Source organism: Salmo trutta, unplaced genomic scaffold, assembly GCF_901001165.1.
Source record: "Salmo trutta unplaced genomic scaffold, fSalTru1.1, whole genome shotgun sequence".
Classification (NCBI taxonomy): Eukaryota; Metazoa; Chordata; class Actinopteri; order Salmoniformes; family Salmonidae; genus Salmo; species Salmo trutta.
The window spans coordinates 265,574-283,337 of record NW_021823043.1 but is presented as its reverse complement, the minus strand read 5'-3'; the positions used below and the strand labels follow the sequence as shown (position 1 = coordinate 283,337).

Here is a 17,764-nt window from a genome sequence, read left to right as displayed (position 1 = left end):
ATCTGCTGTACACTCAGAAATCAGTGCTTACCATTTGTCAACCACTTAAAATAAATCTGTCCTCAAACCATAACCATATTTGAGTCTATTGAAATGTCAGTTTCTGAGGAAATACATTGTCCATTAGAGGGCTCTGTGTTTGTTGTGTAGAATAGAACAGAGAGAAAGGGGGCAGGGTAAGAGTATGCAGAAAACACGGAGAAAATACTGAACTGGAGGAAAGGAACTGAGTAACTATGTCAGAGGAGAGACAGTAACTAACTGTATATCAGAGGAGAGACAGTAACTAACTGTATGTCAGAGGAGAGACAGTAACTAACTGTATATCAGAGGAGAGACAGTAACTAACTGTATATCAGAGGAGAGACAGTAACTAACTGTATATCAGAGGAGAGACAGTAACTAACTGTATGTCAGAGGAGAGACAGTAACTAACTGTATGTCAGAGGAGAGACAGTAACTAACTGTATATCAGAGGAGAGACAGTAACTAACTGTATGTCAGAGGAGAGACAGTAACTAACTGTATATCAGAGGAGAGACAGTAACTAACTGTATATCAGAGGAGAGACAGTTACTAACTGTATATCAGAGGAGAGACAGTAACTAACTGTATATCAGAGGAGAGACAGTTACTAACTGTATATCAGAGGAGAGACAGTAACTAACTGTATATCAGAGGAGAGACAGTAACTAACTGTATGTCAGAGGAGAGACAGTAACTAACTGTATATCAGAGGAGAGACAGTAACTAACTGTATATCAGAGGAGAGACAGTAACTAACTGTATATCAGAGGAGAGACAGTAACTAACTGTATATCAGAGGAGAGACAGTTACTAACTGTATATCAGAGGAGAGACAGTAACTAACTGTATATCAGAGGAGAGACAGTAACTAACTGTATGTCAGAGGAGAGACAGTAACTAACTGTATATCAGAGGAGAGACAGTAACTAACTGTATGTCAGAGGAGAGACAGTAACTAACTGTATGTCAGAGGAGAGACAGTAACTAACTGTATATCATAGGAGAGACAGTAACTAACTGTATATCAGAGGAGAGACAGTAACTAACTGTATGTCAGAGGAGAGACAGTAACTAACTGTATATCAGAGGAGAGACAGTAACTAACTGTATGTCAGAGGAGAGACAGTAACTAACTGTATATCAGAGGAGAGACAGTAACTAACTGTATGTCAGAGGAGAGACAGTAACTAACTGTATGTCAGAGGAGAGACAGTAACTAACTGTATATCAGAGGAGAGACAGTAACTAACTGTATATCAGAGGAGAGACAGTAACTAACTGTATGTCAGAGGAGAGACAGTAACTAACTGTATATCAGAGGAGAGACAGTAACTAACTGTATATCAGAGGAGAGACAGTAACTAACTGTATATCAGAGGAGAGACAGTAACTAACTGTATATCAGAGGAGAGACAGTAACTAACTGTATGTCAGAGGAGAGACAGTAACTAACTGTATGTCAGAGGAGAGACAGTAACTAACTGTATATCAGAGGAGAGACAGTAACTAACTGTATATCAGAGGAGAGACAGTAACTAACTGTATATCAGAGGAGAGACAGTAACTAACTGTATATCAGAGGAGAGACAGTAACTAACTGTATATCAGAGGAGAGACAGTAACTAACTGTATATCAGAGGAGAGACAGTAACTGTATATCAGAGGAGAGACAGTAACTGTATATCAGAGGAGAGACAGTAACTAACTGTATATCAGAGGAGAGACAGTAACTAACTGTATATCAGAGGAGAGACAGTAACTAACTGTATGTCAGAGGAGAGACAGTAACTAACTGTATGTCAGAGGAGAGACAGTAACTAACTGTATATCAGAGGAGAGACAGTAACTAACTGTATATCAGAGAAGAGACAGTAACTAACTGTATATCAGAGGAGAGACAGTAACTAACTGTATATCAGAGGAGAGACAGTAACTAACTGTATATCAGAGGAGAGACAGTAACTAACTGTATATCAGAGGAGAGACAGTACTACTGTATATCAGAGGAGAGACAGTAACTGTATATCAGAGGAGAGACAGTAACTGTATATCAGAGGAGAGACAGTAACTAACTGTATATCAGAGGAGAGACAGTAACTAACTGTATATCAGAGGAGAGACAGTAACTAACTGTATATCAGAGGAGAGACAGTAACTGTATATCAGAGGAGAGACAGTAACTGTATATCAGAGAGACAGTAACTAACTGTATATCAGAGGAGAGACAGTAACTAACTGTATATCAGAGGAGAGAAAGTAACTAACTGTATATCAGAGGAGAGACAGTAACTGTATATCAGAGGAGAGACAGTAACTGTATATCAGAGGAGAGACAGTAACTAACTGTATATCAGAGGAGAGACAGTAACTAACTGTATATCAGAGGAGAGACAGTAACTGTATATCGGAGGAGAGACAGTAACTAACTGTATATCAGAGGAGAGACAGTAACTAACTGTATATCAGAGGAGAGACAGTAACTAACTGTATATCAGAGGAGAGACAGTAACTAACTGTATATCAGAGGAGAGACAGTAACTAACTGTATATCAGAGGAGAGACAGTAACTGTATATCAGAGGAGAGACAGTAACTAACTGAATATCAGAGGAGAGACAGTAACTAACTGTATATCAGAGGAGAGACAGTAACTAACTGTATATCAGAGGAGAGACAGTAACTGTATATCAGAGGAGAGACAGTAACTAACTGTATATCAGAGGAGAGACAGTAACAAACTGTATATCAGAGGAGAGACAGTAACAAACTGTATATCAGAGGAGAGACAGTAACTAACTGTATATCAGAGGAGAGACAGTAACTAACTGTATATCAGAGGAGAGACAGTAACTAACTGTATATCAGAGGAGAGACAGTAACTAACTGTATATCAGAGGAGAGACAGTAACTAACTGTATATCAGAGGAGAGACAGTAACTAACTGTACATCAGAGGAGAGACAGTAACTAACTGTATATCAGAGGAGAGACAGTAACTGTATATCAGAGGAGAGACAGTAACTGTATATCAGAGGAGAGACAGTAACTAACTGTATATCAGAGGAGAGACAGTAACAAACTGTATATCAGAGGAGAGACAGTAACTAACTGTATATCAGAGGAGAGACAGTAACTAACTGTATATCAGAGGAGAGACAGTAACTAACTGTATATCAGAGGAGAGACAGTAACTAACTGTATATCAGAGGAGAGACAGTAACTAACTGTATATCAGAGGAGAGACAGTAACTAACTGTACATCAGAGGAGAGACAGTAACTAACTGTATATCAGAGGAGAGACAGTAACTGTATATCAGAGGAGAGACAGTAACTAACTGTATGTCAGAGAGACAGTAACTAACTGTATATCAGAGGAGAGACAGTAACTAACTGTATATCAGAGGAGAGACAGTAACTAACTGTATATCAGAGAGACAGTAACTAACTGTATATCAGAGGAGAGACAGTAACTAACTGTATATCAGAGGAGAGACAGTAACTGTATATCAGAGGAGAGACAGTAACTAACTGTATATCAGAGAGACAGTAACTAACTGTATATCAGAGGAGAGACAGTAACTAACTGTATATCAGAGGAGAGACAGTAACTAACTGTATATCAGAGGAGAGACAGTAACTAACTTATATCAGAGGAGAGACAGTAACTAACTGTATATCAGAGGAGAGACAGTAACTGTATATCAGAGGAGAGACAGTAACTAACTGTATGTCAGAGGAGAGACAGTAACTAACTGTATATCAGAGGAGAGACAGTTACTAACTGTATATCAGAGGAGAGACAGTAACTAACTGTATATCAGAGGAGAGACAGTAACTAACTGTATATCAGAGGAGAGACAGTAACTAACTGTATATCAGAGGAGAGACAGTAACTGTCCCACCCTGTACCAACCATTGACAGTAAAATAATACATCCACACCATGGAAAATCCCAGACTGAGTGTTCGCTAATGACACTAAATACCTATTATGGGGAGATCTGGAACTAGTTTGCTAGTTTGGGATTTCATTTAACCAAATCCTTTCCAGAACATTTTCTTTACCAGAACTATTTTGTTATGAAACCTGAAAAGGAACAAAACATTGGTGAAGGGAGACTGTCTTCCGATAATACATTGACTCAGTCAACCACAACACAAAACATCTAGCTAACCAGAGTTTGACAACCACCACATCAATGCATTGACTGGAGTAATGACATCAATGCAAAACAACTAAATTGGAGAGAAATTGTTCACAGATGAAATCTCTTACAACACAACAAAGACCAATGAGAGAGAGAGAGAGAGAGAGAGAGAGATCCATTGCCGATGGGGTATGGGAACAAAACTTCAACAAAACGTACATTCTTCCCTTGTCAAAACAAACTGATCCTTTGTCTGTGCCCCTTCTGGACGCTTTAATCAGTAGCAGATGTGGCCTAGTCAGCAATACAGGCCACTTAGATGGAACGGTCTCTCCAGTTTAAGGTCTACTCTGTAGTGTCACCCAAGCTGTACCACAGAGTAATGAGAAAGAGGGAGGGGGAAAGAGAGAGAGAGAGGAGAGAGAGACAGACAGAGAGAGACACACAGAGAGAGAGAAAGAGAGAAAGAGAGAGACAGAGACGGACAGAGAGAGAGACAGAGCGAGAAAGAGAGAGACAGAGAGCGATAGAGCGAGACAGAGAGAGCGAGAAAGAGAGAGACAGAGAGAGAGAGAGAGACAGGGAGAAAGAGAGAGAAAGAGAGACAGGGAGAAAGAGAGAGAGAGAGACAGGGAGAAAGAGAGAGACAGAGAGAGAGAGAGAGACAGGGAGAAAGAGAGAGAAAGAGAGACAGGGAGAAAGAGAGAGAGAGAGAGAGAGAGAGAGAGAGACAGGGAGAAAGAGAGAGAGACAGGGAGAAAGAGAGAGAAAGAGAGACAGGGAGAAAGAGAGAGAGAGAGACAGGGAGAAAGAGAGAGAGAGAGACAGGGAGAAAGAGAGAGAAAGAGAGACAGGGAGAAAGAGAGAGACAGAGAGAGAGAGAGAGACAGGGAGAAAGAGAGAGAAAGAGAGACAGGGAGAAAGAGAGAGAGAGAGAGAGAGAGAGACAGGGAGAAAGAGAGAGAGAGAGAGACAGGGAGAAAGAGAGAGAAAGAGAGACAGGGAGAAAGAGAGAGAGAGAGACAGGGAGAAAGAGAGAGAGAGAGACAGGGAGAAAGAGAGAGAAAGAGAGACAGGGAGAAAGAGAGAGAAAGAGAGCGAGAGAGACAGGGAGAAAGAGAGAGAGAGAGACAGGGAGAAAGAGAGAGAAAGAGAGACAGGGAAAAAGAGAGAGAGAGAGAGACAGGGAGAAAGAGAGAGAAAGAGAGACAGGGAGAAAGAGAGAGAGAGAGAGACAGGGAGAAAGAGAGAGAGAGAGAGAAAGAGAGACAGGGAGAAAGAGAGAGAGAGAGATAAAAGGAAAGAGGATGATCCTGATTTTTACTCCCTTTGAGAAGAGACAGTAGAAAGAGAAATGAATCTAATTGAGGGTGATACTGAGTAAGACTCCCATCTTGTCCCTTAGTCTGAATTCTAGAGCTGTGACGATATCAGTATCAATATATTTAGTCTGAATTCTAGAGCTGTGACGATATCAGTATCAATATATTTAGTCTGAATTCTAGAGCTGTGATGATATCAGTATCAATATATTTAGTCTGAATTCTAGAGCTGTGATGATATCAGTATCAATATATTTAGTCTGAATTCTAGAGCTGTGATGATATCAGTATCAACATATTTAGTCTGAATTCTAGAGCTGTGACGATATCAGTATCAATATATTTAGTCTGAATTCTAGAGCTGTGACGATATCAGTATCAATATATTTAGTCTGAATTCTAGAGCTGTGACGATATCAGTATCAATATATTTAGTCTGAATTCTAGAGCTGTGACGATATCAGTATCAATATATTTAGTCTGAATTCTAGAGTGTGTGTGTGTGTGTGTGTTAGTGTGTGTGTGTGTTAGTGTTAAATTCCGGATACATACTGTGGGAAAAAGCACTAGGTCTTTCCAGTCTGTTCTGCTGGTACTTCTCCCACCCTGAAACACATGTGCTTAAGACTACAGAAGAGACACACATCACCTTTAGGGAAATGTCATTTTCTAGTTCAATATGGCCTTGCCCAGCCCACCATCGCCAAGGTCTAACCCAGCATTAACAAGGTCTAACCCAGCATTACCAAAGTCTAACCCAGCATTACAGAGGTCTAACCCAGCATTACCAAGGTCTAACCCAGCATTAACAAGGTCTAACCCAGCATTACAGAGGTCTAACCCAGCATTACCAAGGTCTAACCCAGCATTACCAAGGTCTAACCCAGCATTACCAAGGTCTAACCCAGCATTACCAAGGTCTAACCCAGCATTAACAAGGTCTATCCATGCATGCCTGCCTGTCTCTTTAGGGAAGGGGAGAGTGATGTAAGCACTCCCTCACCCCTCCTCACCCGGGACTTCAAACAAGAATGTGTGTTTCCTTCCATTAGCTTGCTGGAACAGTGTGTTCCAATAGGAATGCTAATGGGGCTAGCTATGCTAACAGACAGGCCCTTTGCTGAAGGGGAGGCAGAGTGTTCTACAGAGCAGTTAATAAAGAATGTGTGATTCCTTCCATTAGCTTGCTGGAACAGTGTGTTCCAATAGGAATGCTAATGAGGCTAGCTATGCTAACAGACAGGCCCTGGCTGAAGGGGAGGCAGAGTGTTCTACAGAGCAGTTAATAAAGAATGTGTGTTTCCTTCCATTAGCTTGCTGGAACAGTGTGTTCCAATAGGAATGCTAATGAGGCTAGCTATGCTAACAGACAGGCCCTGGCTGAAGGAGAGGCAGAGTGTTCTACAGAGCAGTTAATAAAGAATGTGTGTTTCCTTCCATTAGCTTGCTGGAACAGTGTGTTCCAATAGGAATGCTAATGAGGCTAGCTATGCTAACAGACAGGCCCTGGCTGAAGGGGAGGCAGAGTGTTCTACAGAGCAGTTAATAAAGCAGAGAGGGGAGAAAGAGGAGGAGAAGTCTGTCACCTTTACTGGTCTTTGTTCTGCCTTTTGTGTGATGCTACATACTTCTAGGTATTGATATGGATACTGATATTGGTACTGATACTGGTTCTGATACTGGTACTGCTCTGATACTGATACTGGTACTGTTCTGATACTGGTACGGCTCTGATACTGGTTCTGATAGTGGTACTGGTTCTGATATTGATACTAGTTCTGATATTGATACTGATACTAGTTCTGATACTTGTTCTGATACTGGTTCTGATACTGGTACTGGTTCTGATATTGATACTGATACTAGTTCTGATACTTGTTCTGATACTGGTTCTGATACTGGTACTGGTTCTGATATTGATACTAGTTCTGATACTGGTACTAATACTGGTTCTGATACTGGTACTGGTTCTGATATTGATACTAGTTCTGATACTGGTACTAATACTAGTCCTGATACTGGTTCTGATATTGATACTGATACTAGTTCTGATACTGGTACTGATTCTGATACTGGTACTGGTTCTGATATTGATACTGATACCAGTTCTGATACTGGTACTAATACTGGTTGTTATACTGGTACTGGTTCTGATATTGATATTGATTCTAGTTCTGATACTGGTACTAATACTGGTTCTGATACTGGTACTGGTTCTGATATTGATACTGATACCAGTTCTGATACTGGTACTAATACTGGTTCTTATACTGGTACTGGTTCTGATATTGATACTGATACTAGTCCTGATTCTAGTTCTGATACTGGTACTGATACTGGTTCTGATACTGGTACTGATATTGATACTGATACCGGTTCTGATACTGGTACTAATACTGGTTCTGATATTGATACTGGTACTGTTCTGATACTGGTACTAATGCTGGTTCTGATACTGGTACTGGTTCTGATATTGATACTGGTACTGTTCTGATACTGGTACTAATGCTGGTTCTGATACTGGTACTGGTTCTGATATTGCTACTGATACTAGTTCTGATACTGGTACTAATACTGGTTTTGATACTGGTACTGGTTCTGATATTGATACTGGTACTGTTCTGATACTGGTACTGATACTGGTTCTGATAATAGTTCTGATACTGGTACTGATACTAGTTCTGATACTGGTTCTGATATTGATACTAGTTCTGATACTGGTTCTGATATTGATACTGATACTAGTTCTGATACTGGTACTGATACTAGTTCTGATACTGGTTCTGATATTGATTCTGATACTGGTACTGATACTGGTACTGATACTGGTTCTGATACTGGTACTGATATTGATACTGATACCGGTTCTGATACTGGTACTAATACTGGTTCTGATATTGATACTGGTACTGTTCTGATACTGGTACTAATGCTGGTTCTGATACTGGTACTGGTTCTGATATTGATACTGGTACTTTTCTGATACTGGTACTAATGCTGGTTCTGATACTGGTACTGGTTCTGATATTGATACTGATACTAGTTCTGATACTGGTACTGGTTCTGATATTGATACTGCTACTAGTCCTGATACTAGTTCTGGTACTGGTTCTTGTTCTGCCTGGAGCCACTCCTCTTTCTTTTCTCTCTCTCTCTCTTAGTACTGTTCTCTCCTCTCCTGGTCCTGTTCTCTGTTCTCTTGGTCCTGTTCTCTCCTCTCCTGGTCCTGTTCTCTGTTCTCTTGGTCCTGTTCTCTCCTCTCCTGGTCCTGTTCTCTGTTCTCTTGGTCCTGTTCTCTCCTCTCCTGGTCCTGTTCTCTGTTCTCTTGGTCCTGTTCTCTCCTCTCCTGGTCCTGTTCTCTGTTCTCTTGGTCCTGTTCTCTCCTCTCCTGGTCCTGTTCTCTGTTCTCTTGGTCCTGTTCTCTCCTCTCCTGGTCCTGTTCTCTGTTCTCTTGGTCCTGTTCTCTCCTCTCCTGGTCCTGTTCTCCCCTCTCCTGGTCCTGTTCTCTGTTCTCTTGGTCCTGTTCTCTCCTCTCTCTTGGTCCTGTTCTCTGTTCTCTTGGTCCTGTTCTCTCCTCTCTCTTGGTCCTGTTCTCTGTTCTCTTGGTCCTGTTCTCTCCTCTCCTGGTCCTGTTCTCTGTTCTCTTGGTCCTGTTCTCTCCTCTCCTGGTCCTGTTCTCTGTTCTCTTGGTCCTGTTCTCTCCTCTCCTGGTCCTGTTCTCTGTTCTCTTGGTCCTGTTCTCTCCTCTCCTGGTCCTGTTCTCTCCTCTCTTTCTATTTCTGCAGCAAATGAGGGAGTCTTTCTATCCATCGCTGTGTTCTCCATCAAACCTCTGTCTCATAGTATAGGTTATTTGTATCCATCACCCTCACTTCCTGTCTCTCTTTGTCCATCCCTCAGTCTCTATCTCACTTCCTGTCTCTCTCTCTGTCAATCTCTCAGTTTCTTTATCCATCTCACTTCCTGTCTCTTTCTCCATCCCTCAGTCTCTTTATCTATCTCCCTCCCTGTCTCTCTCTCTCTGTCAATCTCTCAGTTTCTTTATCCATTTTACTTCCTGTCTCTCTCTCTCTGTCCATACCTCAGTCTCTTTATCTATCTCCCTCCCTGTCTCTCTCTCTCTGTCCATCCCTCAGTCTCTTTATCTATCTCACTTCCTGTCTCTCTCTCTCCGTCCATCCCTCAGTCTCTTTATCTATCTCACTCCCTGTCTCTCTCTCTCTGTCCATCTCTCAGTTTCTTTATCCATCTTACTCCCTGTCTCTCTCTCTCTGTCCATCCCTCAGTCTCTTTATCCATCTCTCTGGTTTCTCTCTCTACTCTACTATCTCTCCTGTGTGCTCCAGTTTGTCCCTGGCTCCTGGCAGAGGAGACAGCAGATCTGGGTCACCCAGTCACTCTAATGATGTCAGTGGAGAACTGTGCAGAGAAGTCACAGACACAGACGCATGCATACACACATACACACACACACACACACACACACACACACACACACACACTGAGGTGGGGGTCGACAGCGGTCATGGGAAGAAGGCTCCATTCTGACTTCACTCTGAGACAGTTTCCTGTCAGATCGCTCTCCTGCTCACTATATCACAGTCTCTCTGGTCTGGCATCCTGCTAATCACTGAGAAAAGAAATGATCGGGTCTGGCATCCTGCTAACCACTGAGAACAGAGATGATCTGGTCTGGCATCCTGCTAACCACTGAGAAAATAAATGATCTGGTCTGGCATCCTGCTAACAACTGAGAAAAAATATGATCTTGTCTGGCATCATGCTAACCACTGAGAACAGAGATGATCCAGATAACTGCACATAACTCAGCCCAATATGACAGATGTCTTACTTTGTATGCAGTTACTATTTTATAGTGATGTTGATGTGGAATCATAGAAGATAACCTGAAGCATGGAAAGAAGAAGAAGTCCCACGTCTCTGCCAGGGAATCCAGTAGCTTCTGACCTGGGGTCAACCAGGAAGTCAAAACAACCAGTAGCTTCTGACCTGGGGGCAACCAGGAAGTCAAAACAACCAGTAGCTTCTGACCCGGTGGCAACCAGGAAGTCAAAACAACCAATAGCTTCTGACCAGGAGGCAACCAGGAAGTCAAACCAACCAGTAGCTTCTGACTTGGGGGCAACCAGGAAGTCAAAACTAACAGTAGCTTCTGACCTAGGGGCAACCAGGAAGTCAAAACAACCAGTAGCTTCTGACCTGGGGGCAACCAGGAAGTCAAAACAACCAGTAGCTTCTGACCTGGGGGCAACCAGGAAGTCTAAACAACCAGTAGCTTCTGACCTGGGGGCAACCAGGAAGTCAAAACAACCAATAGCTTCTGACCTGGGGGCAACCAGGAAGTCAAAACAACCAATAGCTTCTGACCAGGGGGCAACCAGGAAGTCAAACCAACCAGTAGCTTCTGACTTGGGGGCAACCAGGAAGTCAAAACTAACAGTAGCTTCTGACCTAGGGGCAACCAGGAAGTCAAAACAACCAGTAGCTTCTGACCTGGGGGCAACCAGGAAGTCAAAACAACCAGTAGCTTCTGACCTGGGGGCAACCAGGAAGTCTAAACAACCAGTAGCTTCTGACCTGGGGGCAACCAGGAAGTCAAAACAAACAGTAGCTTCTGACTTGGGGGCAACCAGGAAGTCAAAACAACCAGTAGCTTCTGACCTGTGGGCAACCAGGAAGTCAAAACAACCAGTAGCTTCTGACCTGGGGGCAACCAGGAAGTCAAAACAACCAGTAGCTTCTGACCTGGGGACAACCAGGAAGTCAAAACAACCAATAGCTTCTGACCTGGGGGCAACCACGAAGTCAAAACAACCAGTAGCTTCTGACCTGGGGACAACCAGGAAGTCAAAACAACCAATAGCTTCTGACCTGGGGACAACCAGGAAGTCAATTCAACCAATCCTTAAAAACGTTTACAGCTGCACAACAGAGAGCATCTTGACTGGCTGCATCACTGCTTGGTATGGCAACTGCTTGGCATCCGACCGCAAGGCTCTACAGTTGGGTAGTGCTCTACAGAGGGGTAGTGCTCTACAGAGGGGTAGTGCTCTACAGAGGGCAAGGCTCTACAGAGGGCAAGGCTCTACAGAGGGGTAGTGCTCTACAGAGGGGTAGTGCTCTACAGAGGGCAAGGCTCTACAGAGGGGTAGTGCTCTACAGAGGGGTAGTGCTCTACAGAGGGCAAGGCTCTACAGAGGGTAGTGCTCTACAGATGGCAAGGCTCTACAGAGGGTAGTGCTCTACAGAGGGTAGTGCTCTACAGAGGGTAGTGCTCTACAGAGGGGTAAGGCTCTACAGAGGGGTAAGGCTCTACAAGGGTAGTGCTCTACAGAGGGTAGTGCTCTACAGAGGGTAAGACTCTACAGAGGGTAGTGCTCTAGAGGGGTAAGGCGCTACAGAGGGTAGTGCTCTACAGAGGGTAATGCTCTACAGAAGGTAAGGCTCTATAGAGGGTAATGCTCTACAGAGGGCAAGGCTCTACAGAGGGTAAGGCTCTACAGAGGGGTAAGGCTCTACAGAGGGCAAGGCTCTACAGAGGGCAAGGCTCTACAGAGGGCAAGGCTCTACAGAGGGTAAGGCTCTACAGAGGGTAAGGCTCTACAGAGGGTAGTGCTCTACAGAGGGTAAGACTCTACAGAGGGTAATGCTCTACAGAGGGTAGTGCTCTACAGAGGGTAAGGCTCTACAGAGGGTAAGGCTCTACAGAGGGCAAGGCTCTACAGAGGGTAGTGCTCTACAGAGGGTAGTGCTCTACAGAGGGTAAGGCTCTACAGAGGGTAAGGCTCTACAGAGGGTAATGCTCTACAGAGGGTAAGACTCTACAGAGGGTAAGACTCTACAGAGGGTAAGACTCTACAGAGGGTAGTGCTCTACAGAGGGTAAGGCTCTACAGAGGGTAGTGCTCTACAGAGGGTAAGGCTCTACAGAGGGTAAGGCTCTACAGAGGGTAGTGCTCTACAGAGGGTAAGGCTCTACAGAGGGTAGTGCTCTACAGAGGGTAAGGCTCTACAGAGGGTAGTGCTCTACAGAGGGGTAAGGCTCTACAGAGGGTAAGGCTCTACAGAGGGTAGTGCTCTACAGAGGGTAGTGCTCTACAGAGGGTAGTTCTCTACAGAGGTTAAGGCTCTACAGAGGGCAGTGCTCTACAGAGGGTAGTGCTCTACAGAGGGTAGTGCTCTACAGAGGGTAAGGCTCTACAGAGGGTAGTGCTCTACAGAGGGTAAGGCTCTACAGAGGGTAGTGCTCTACAGAGGGTAAGGCTCTACAGAGGGTAGTGCTCTACAGAGGGTAAGACTCTACAGAGGGTAAGGCTCTACAGAGGGTAGTGCTCTACAGAGGGTAGTGCTCTACAGAGGGTAGTGCTCTACAGAGGGGTAAGGCTCTACAGAGGGTAAGGCTCTACAGAGGGTAGTGCTCTACAGAGGGTAGTGCTCTACAGAGGGTAGTGCTCTACAGAGGGTAGTGCTCTACAGAGGGTAGTGCTCTACAGAGGGGTAAGGCTCTACAGAAGGTAAGGCTCTACAGAGGGTAGTGCTCTACAGAGGGTAGTGCATACAGCTCAGCACATCACTGAGGCTGAGCTCCCTGTCATCCAGGACCTCTATACCAGGCCGTGTCAGAGGAAGATCCTAAAAATTGTCAAAGACTCCAGCCACCCAAGTCATACACTTTTCGCTCTGCTACTGCACAGAAAGTGGTACCAATGAACCAAGTCTGGAACCAAGTCTAGAACCAAGTCTAGAACCAACAGGACCCTGAACAGCTTCTACCCCAAGCCATAAGACTGATAAATAATGAACCAAATAGCTACCCAGAATATCTGCATTGACCCTTTTTGCACTATTCAATTCAATTCAATAGACTTTATTGACATGAAAAGTTAAATTACTTACATTGTCAAAGTATACATATAACAGAAATGGTGGGACCAACAGCAATAATAATAGTAGTGGAAATGGGATTACCATTAACAGCAACAATATTAATGAGAATAACAATACATTAAATCAATAGTAGTAGACCAGTCTCAACCTGACTGAGAAGACACATGACATGGTGTACGAAAGCCAAAACAACACTGAATATTATTGACATTACATTGCACTTTTCACTGGCTGTCCCTCAGGTTGTGGCAGGAGGACACATATTTGGCTGTCCCTCAGGTTGTGGCAGGAGGACACATATTTGGCTGTCCCTCAGGTTGTGGCAGGAGGACACATATTTGGCTGTCCCTCAGGTTGTGGCAGGAGGACACATATTTGGCTGTCCCTCAGGTTGTGGCAGGAGGACACATATTTGGCTGTCCCTCAGGTTGGGGCAGGAGGACACATATTTGGCTGTCCCTCAGGTTGGGGCAGGAGGACACATATTTGGCTGTCCCTCAGGTTGTGGCAGGAGGACACATATTTGGCTGTCCCTCAGGTTGTGGCAGGAGGACACATATTTGGCTGTCCCTCAGGTTGTGGCAGGAGGACACATATTTGGCTGTCCCTCAGGTTGTGGCAGGAGGACACATATTTGGCTGTCCCTCAGGTTGTGGAAGGAGGACACATATTTGGCTGTCCCTCAGGTTGTGGCAGGAGGACACATATTTGGCTGTCCCTCAGGTTGTGGCAGGAGGACACATATTTGGCTGTCCCTCAGGTTGTGGCAGGAGGACACATATTTGGCTGTCCCTCAGGTTGTGGCAGGAGGACACATATTTGGCTGTCCCTCAGGTTGTGGCAGGAGGACACATATTTGGCTGTCCCTCAGGTTGTGGCAGGAGGACACATATTTGGCTGTCCCTCAGGTTGTGGCAGGAGGACACATATTTGGCTGTCTCTCAGGTTGTGGCAGGAGGGCACATATTTGGCTGTCCCTCAGGTTGTGGCAGGAGGACACATATTTGGCTGTCCCTCAGGTTGTGGCAGGAGGGCACATATTTGGCTGTCCCTCAGGTTGTGGCAGGAGGACACATATCTGGCTGTCCCTCAGGTTGTGGCAGGAGGACACATATTTGGCTGTCCCTCAGGTTGTGGCAGGAGGACACATATTTGGCTGTCTCTCAGGTTGTGGCAGGAGGGCACATATTTGGCTGTCCCTCAGGTTGTGGCAGGAGGACACATATTTGGCTGTCCCTCAGGTTGTGGCAGGAGGGCACATATTTGGCTGTCCCTCAGGTTGTGGCAGGAGGACACATATCTGGCTGTCCCTCAGGTTGTGGCAGGAGGACACATATTTGGCTGTCCCTCAGGTTGTGGCAGGAGGACACATATTTGGCTGTCCCTCAGGTTGTGGCAGGAGGACACATATTTGGCTGTCCCTCAGGTTGTGGCAGGAGGACACATATTTGGCTGTCCCTCAGGTTGTGGCAGGAGGACACATATTTGGCTGTCCCTCAGGTTGTGGCAGGAGGACACATATTTGGCTCTCCCTCAGGTTGTGGCAGGAGGACACATATTTGGCTGTCCCTCAGGTTGTGGCAGGAGGACACATATTTGGCTGACAAAACTGCACATATTGGCTTTTCACCCAATAAATATTTTATAGTTAAATATATTTTATGGTTTCAAATTCTTTGTACTGAATAATAATTTTGGGAAAGCACTATTCTCTTAGGTCTGAGTATTTGCCACGGTGTAATAGGAAATGCAGCTCTGTCTCTACCTCTCCCTTGGAGCAGAGTGAGCACAGCCTGTCCTCTCTGGGCAGCCAGGTTTGCCTGTGATGACCGGTCTCTGTAGCCAGACTGTCCTCTCTGGGCAGCCAGGTTTGCCTGTGATGACCGGTCTCTGTAGCCAGACTGTCCTCTCTGGGCAGCCAGGTTTGTCTGTGATGACCGGTCTCTGTAGCCAGACTGTCCTCTCTGGGCAGCCAGGTTTGTCTGTGATGACCGGTCTCTGTAGCCAGACTGTCCTCTCTGGGCAGCCAGGTTTGTCTGTGATGACCGGTCTCTGTAGCCAGACTGTCCTCTCTGGGCAGCCAGGTTTGTCTGTGATGACCGGTCTCTGTAGCCAGACTGTCCTCTCTGGGCAGCCAGGTTTGCCTGTGATGACCGGTCTCTGTAGCCAGACTGTCCTCTCTGGACAGCCAGGTTTGTCTGTGATGACCTGTCTCTATAGCCAGACTGTCCTCTCTGGACAGCCAGGTTTGCCTGTGATGACCTGTCTCTATAGCCAGACTGTCCTCTCTGGACAGCCAGGTTTGTCTGTGATGACCTGTCTCTATAGCCAGACTGTCCTCTCTGGACAGCCAGGTTTGCCTGTGATGACCTGTCTCTATAGCCAGACTGTCCTCTCTGGGCAGCCAGGTTTGTCTGTGATGACCGGTCTCTGTAGCCAGACTGTCCTCTCTGGGCAGCCAGGTTTAACTGTGACGACCTGTCTCTATAGCCAGACTGTCCTCTCTGGACAGCCAGGTTTGCCTGTGATGACCTGTCTCTATAGCCAGACTGTCCTCTCTGGGCAGCCAGGTTTGCCTGTGATGACCGGTCTCTATAGCCAGACTGTGCTCTCTGGGCAGCCAGGTTTGTCTGTGATGACCGGTCTCTGTAGCCAGACTGTCCTCTCTGGGCAGCCAGGTTTGTCTGTGATGACCGGTCTCTATAGCCAGACTGTCCTCTCTGGACAGCCAGGTTTGTCTGTGACGACCTGTCTCTATAGCCAGACTGTCCTCTCTGGGCAGCCAGGTTTGTCTGTGACGACCTGTCTCTATAGCCAGACTGTCCTCTCTGGACAGCCAGGTTTGTCTGTGACGACCGGTCTCTATAGCCAGACTGTCCTCTCTGGGCAGCCAGGTTTGCCTGTGATGACCGGTCTCTATAGCCAGACTGTCCTCTCTGGGCAGCCAGGTTTGTCTGTGATGACCGGTCTCTGTAGCCAGACTGTCCTCTCTGGGCAGCCAGGTTTGTCTGTGATGACCTGTCTCTGTAGCCAGACTGTCCTCTCTGGGCAGCCAGGTTTGTCTGTGATGACCGGTCTCTGTAGCCAGACTGTCCTCTCTGGGCAGCCAGGTTTGTCTGTGATGACCTGTCTCTGTAGCCAGACTGTCCTCTCTGGGCAGCCAGGTTTGTCTGTGATGACCTGTCTCTGTAGCCAGACTGTCCTCTCTGGGCAGCCAGGTTTGTCTGTGATGACCGGTCTCTGTAGCCAGACTGTCCTCTCTGGGCAGCCAGGTTTGTCTGTGATGACCTGTCTCTGTAGCCAGACTGTCCTCTCTGGGCAGCCAGGTTTGTCTGTGATGACCGGTCTCTGTAGCCAGACTGTCCTCTCTGGGCAGCCAGGTTTGTCTGTGATGACCTGTCTCTGTAGCCAGACTGTCCTCTCTGGGCAGCCAGGTTTGTCTGTGATGACCTGTCTCTGTAGCCAGACTGTCCTCTCTGGGCAGCCAGGTTTGTCTGTGATGACTGGTCTCTGTAGCCAGACTGTCCTCTCTGGGCAGCCAGGTTTGTCTGTGACGACCTGTCTCTATAGCCAGACTGTCCTCTCTGGACAGCCAGGTTTGCCTGTGATGACCTGTCTCTATAGCCAGACTGTCCTCTCTGGACAGCCAGGTTTGCCTGTGATGACCTGTCTCTATAGCCAGACTGTCCTCTCTGGACAGCCAGGTTTGCCTGTGATGACCTGTCTCTATAGCCAGACTGTCCTCTCTGGACAGCCAGGTTTGCCTGTGATGACCTGTCTCTATAGCCAGACTGTCCTCTCTGGGCAGCCAGGTTTGTCTGTGATGACCGGTCTCTGTAGCCAGACTGTCCTCTCTGGGCAGCCAGGTTTAACTGTGACGACCTGTCTCTATAGCCAGACTGTCCTCTCTGGACAGCCAGGTTTGCCTGTGATGACCTGTCTCTATAGCCAGACTGTCCTCTCTGGGCAGCCAGGTTTGCCTGTGATGACCGGTCTCTATAGCCAGACTGTGCTCTCTGGGCAGCCAGGTTTGTCTGTGATGACCGGTCTCTGTAGCCAGACTGTCCTCTCTGGGCAGCCAGGTTTGTCTGTGATGACCGGTCTCTATAGCCAGACTGTCCTCTCTGGACAGCCAGGTTTGTCTGTGACGACCTGTCTCTATAGCCAGACTGTCCTCTCTGGGCAGCCAGGTTTGTCTGTGACGACCTGTCTCTATAGCCAGACTGTCCTCTCTGGACAGCCAGGTTTGTCTGTGATGACCGGTCTCTATAGCCAGACTGTCCTCTCTGGGCAGCCAGGTTTGCCTGTGATGACCGGTCTCTATAGCCAGACTGTCCTCTCTGGGCAGCCAGGTTTGTCTGT

The 17,764-nt window shown here is 46.1% G+C and overlaps 1 protein-coding gene across 9 annotated transcripts in view; it reads right to left on the bottom strand.

The window, feature by feature from the left end:
* Positions 1–17,764, bottom strand: part of LOC115188450 (proline-rich protein 5) — a 68,907-nt gene that overhangs the window by 3,435 nt on the left and 47,708 nt on the right. The window lies entirely within an intron of this gene.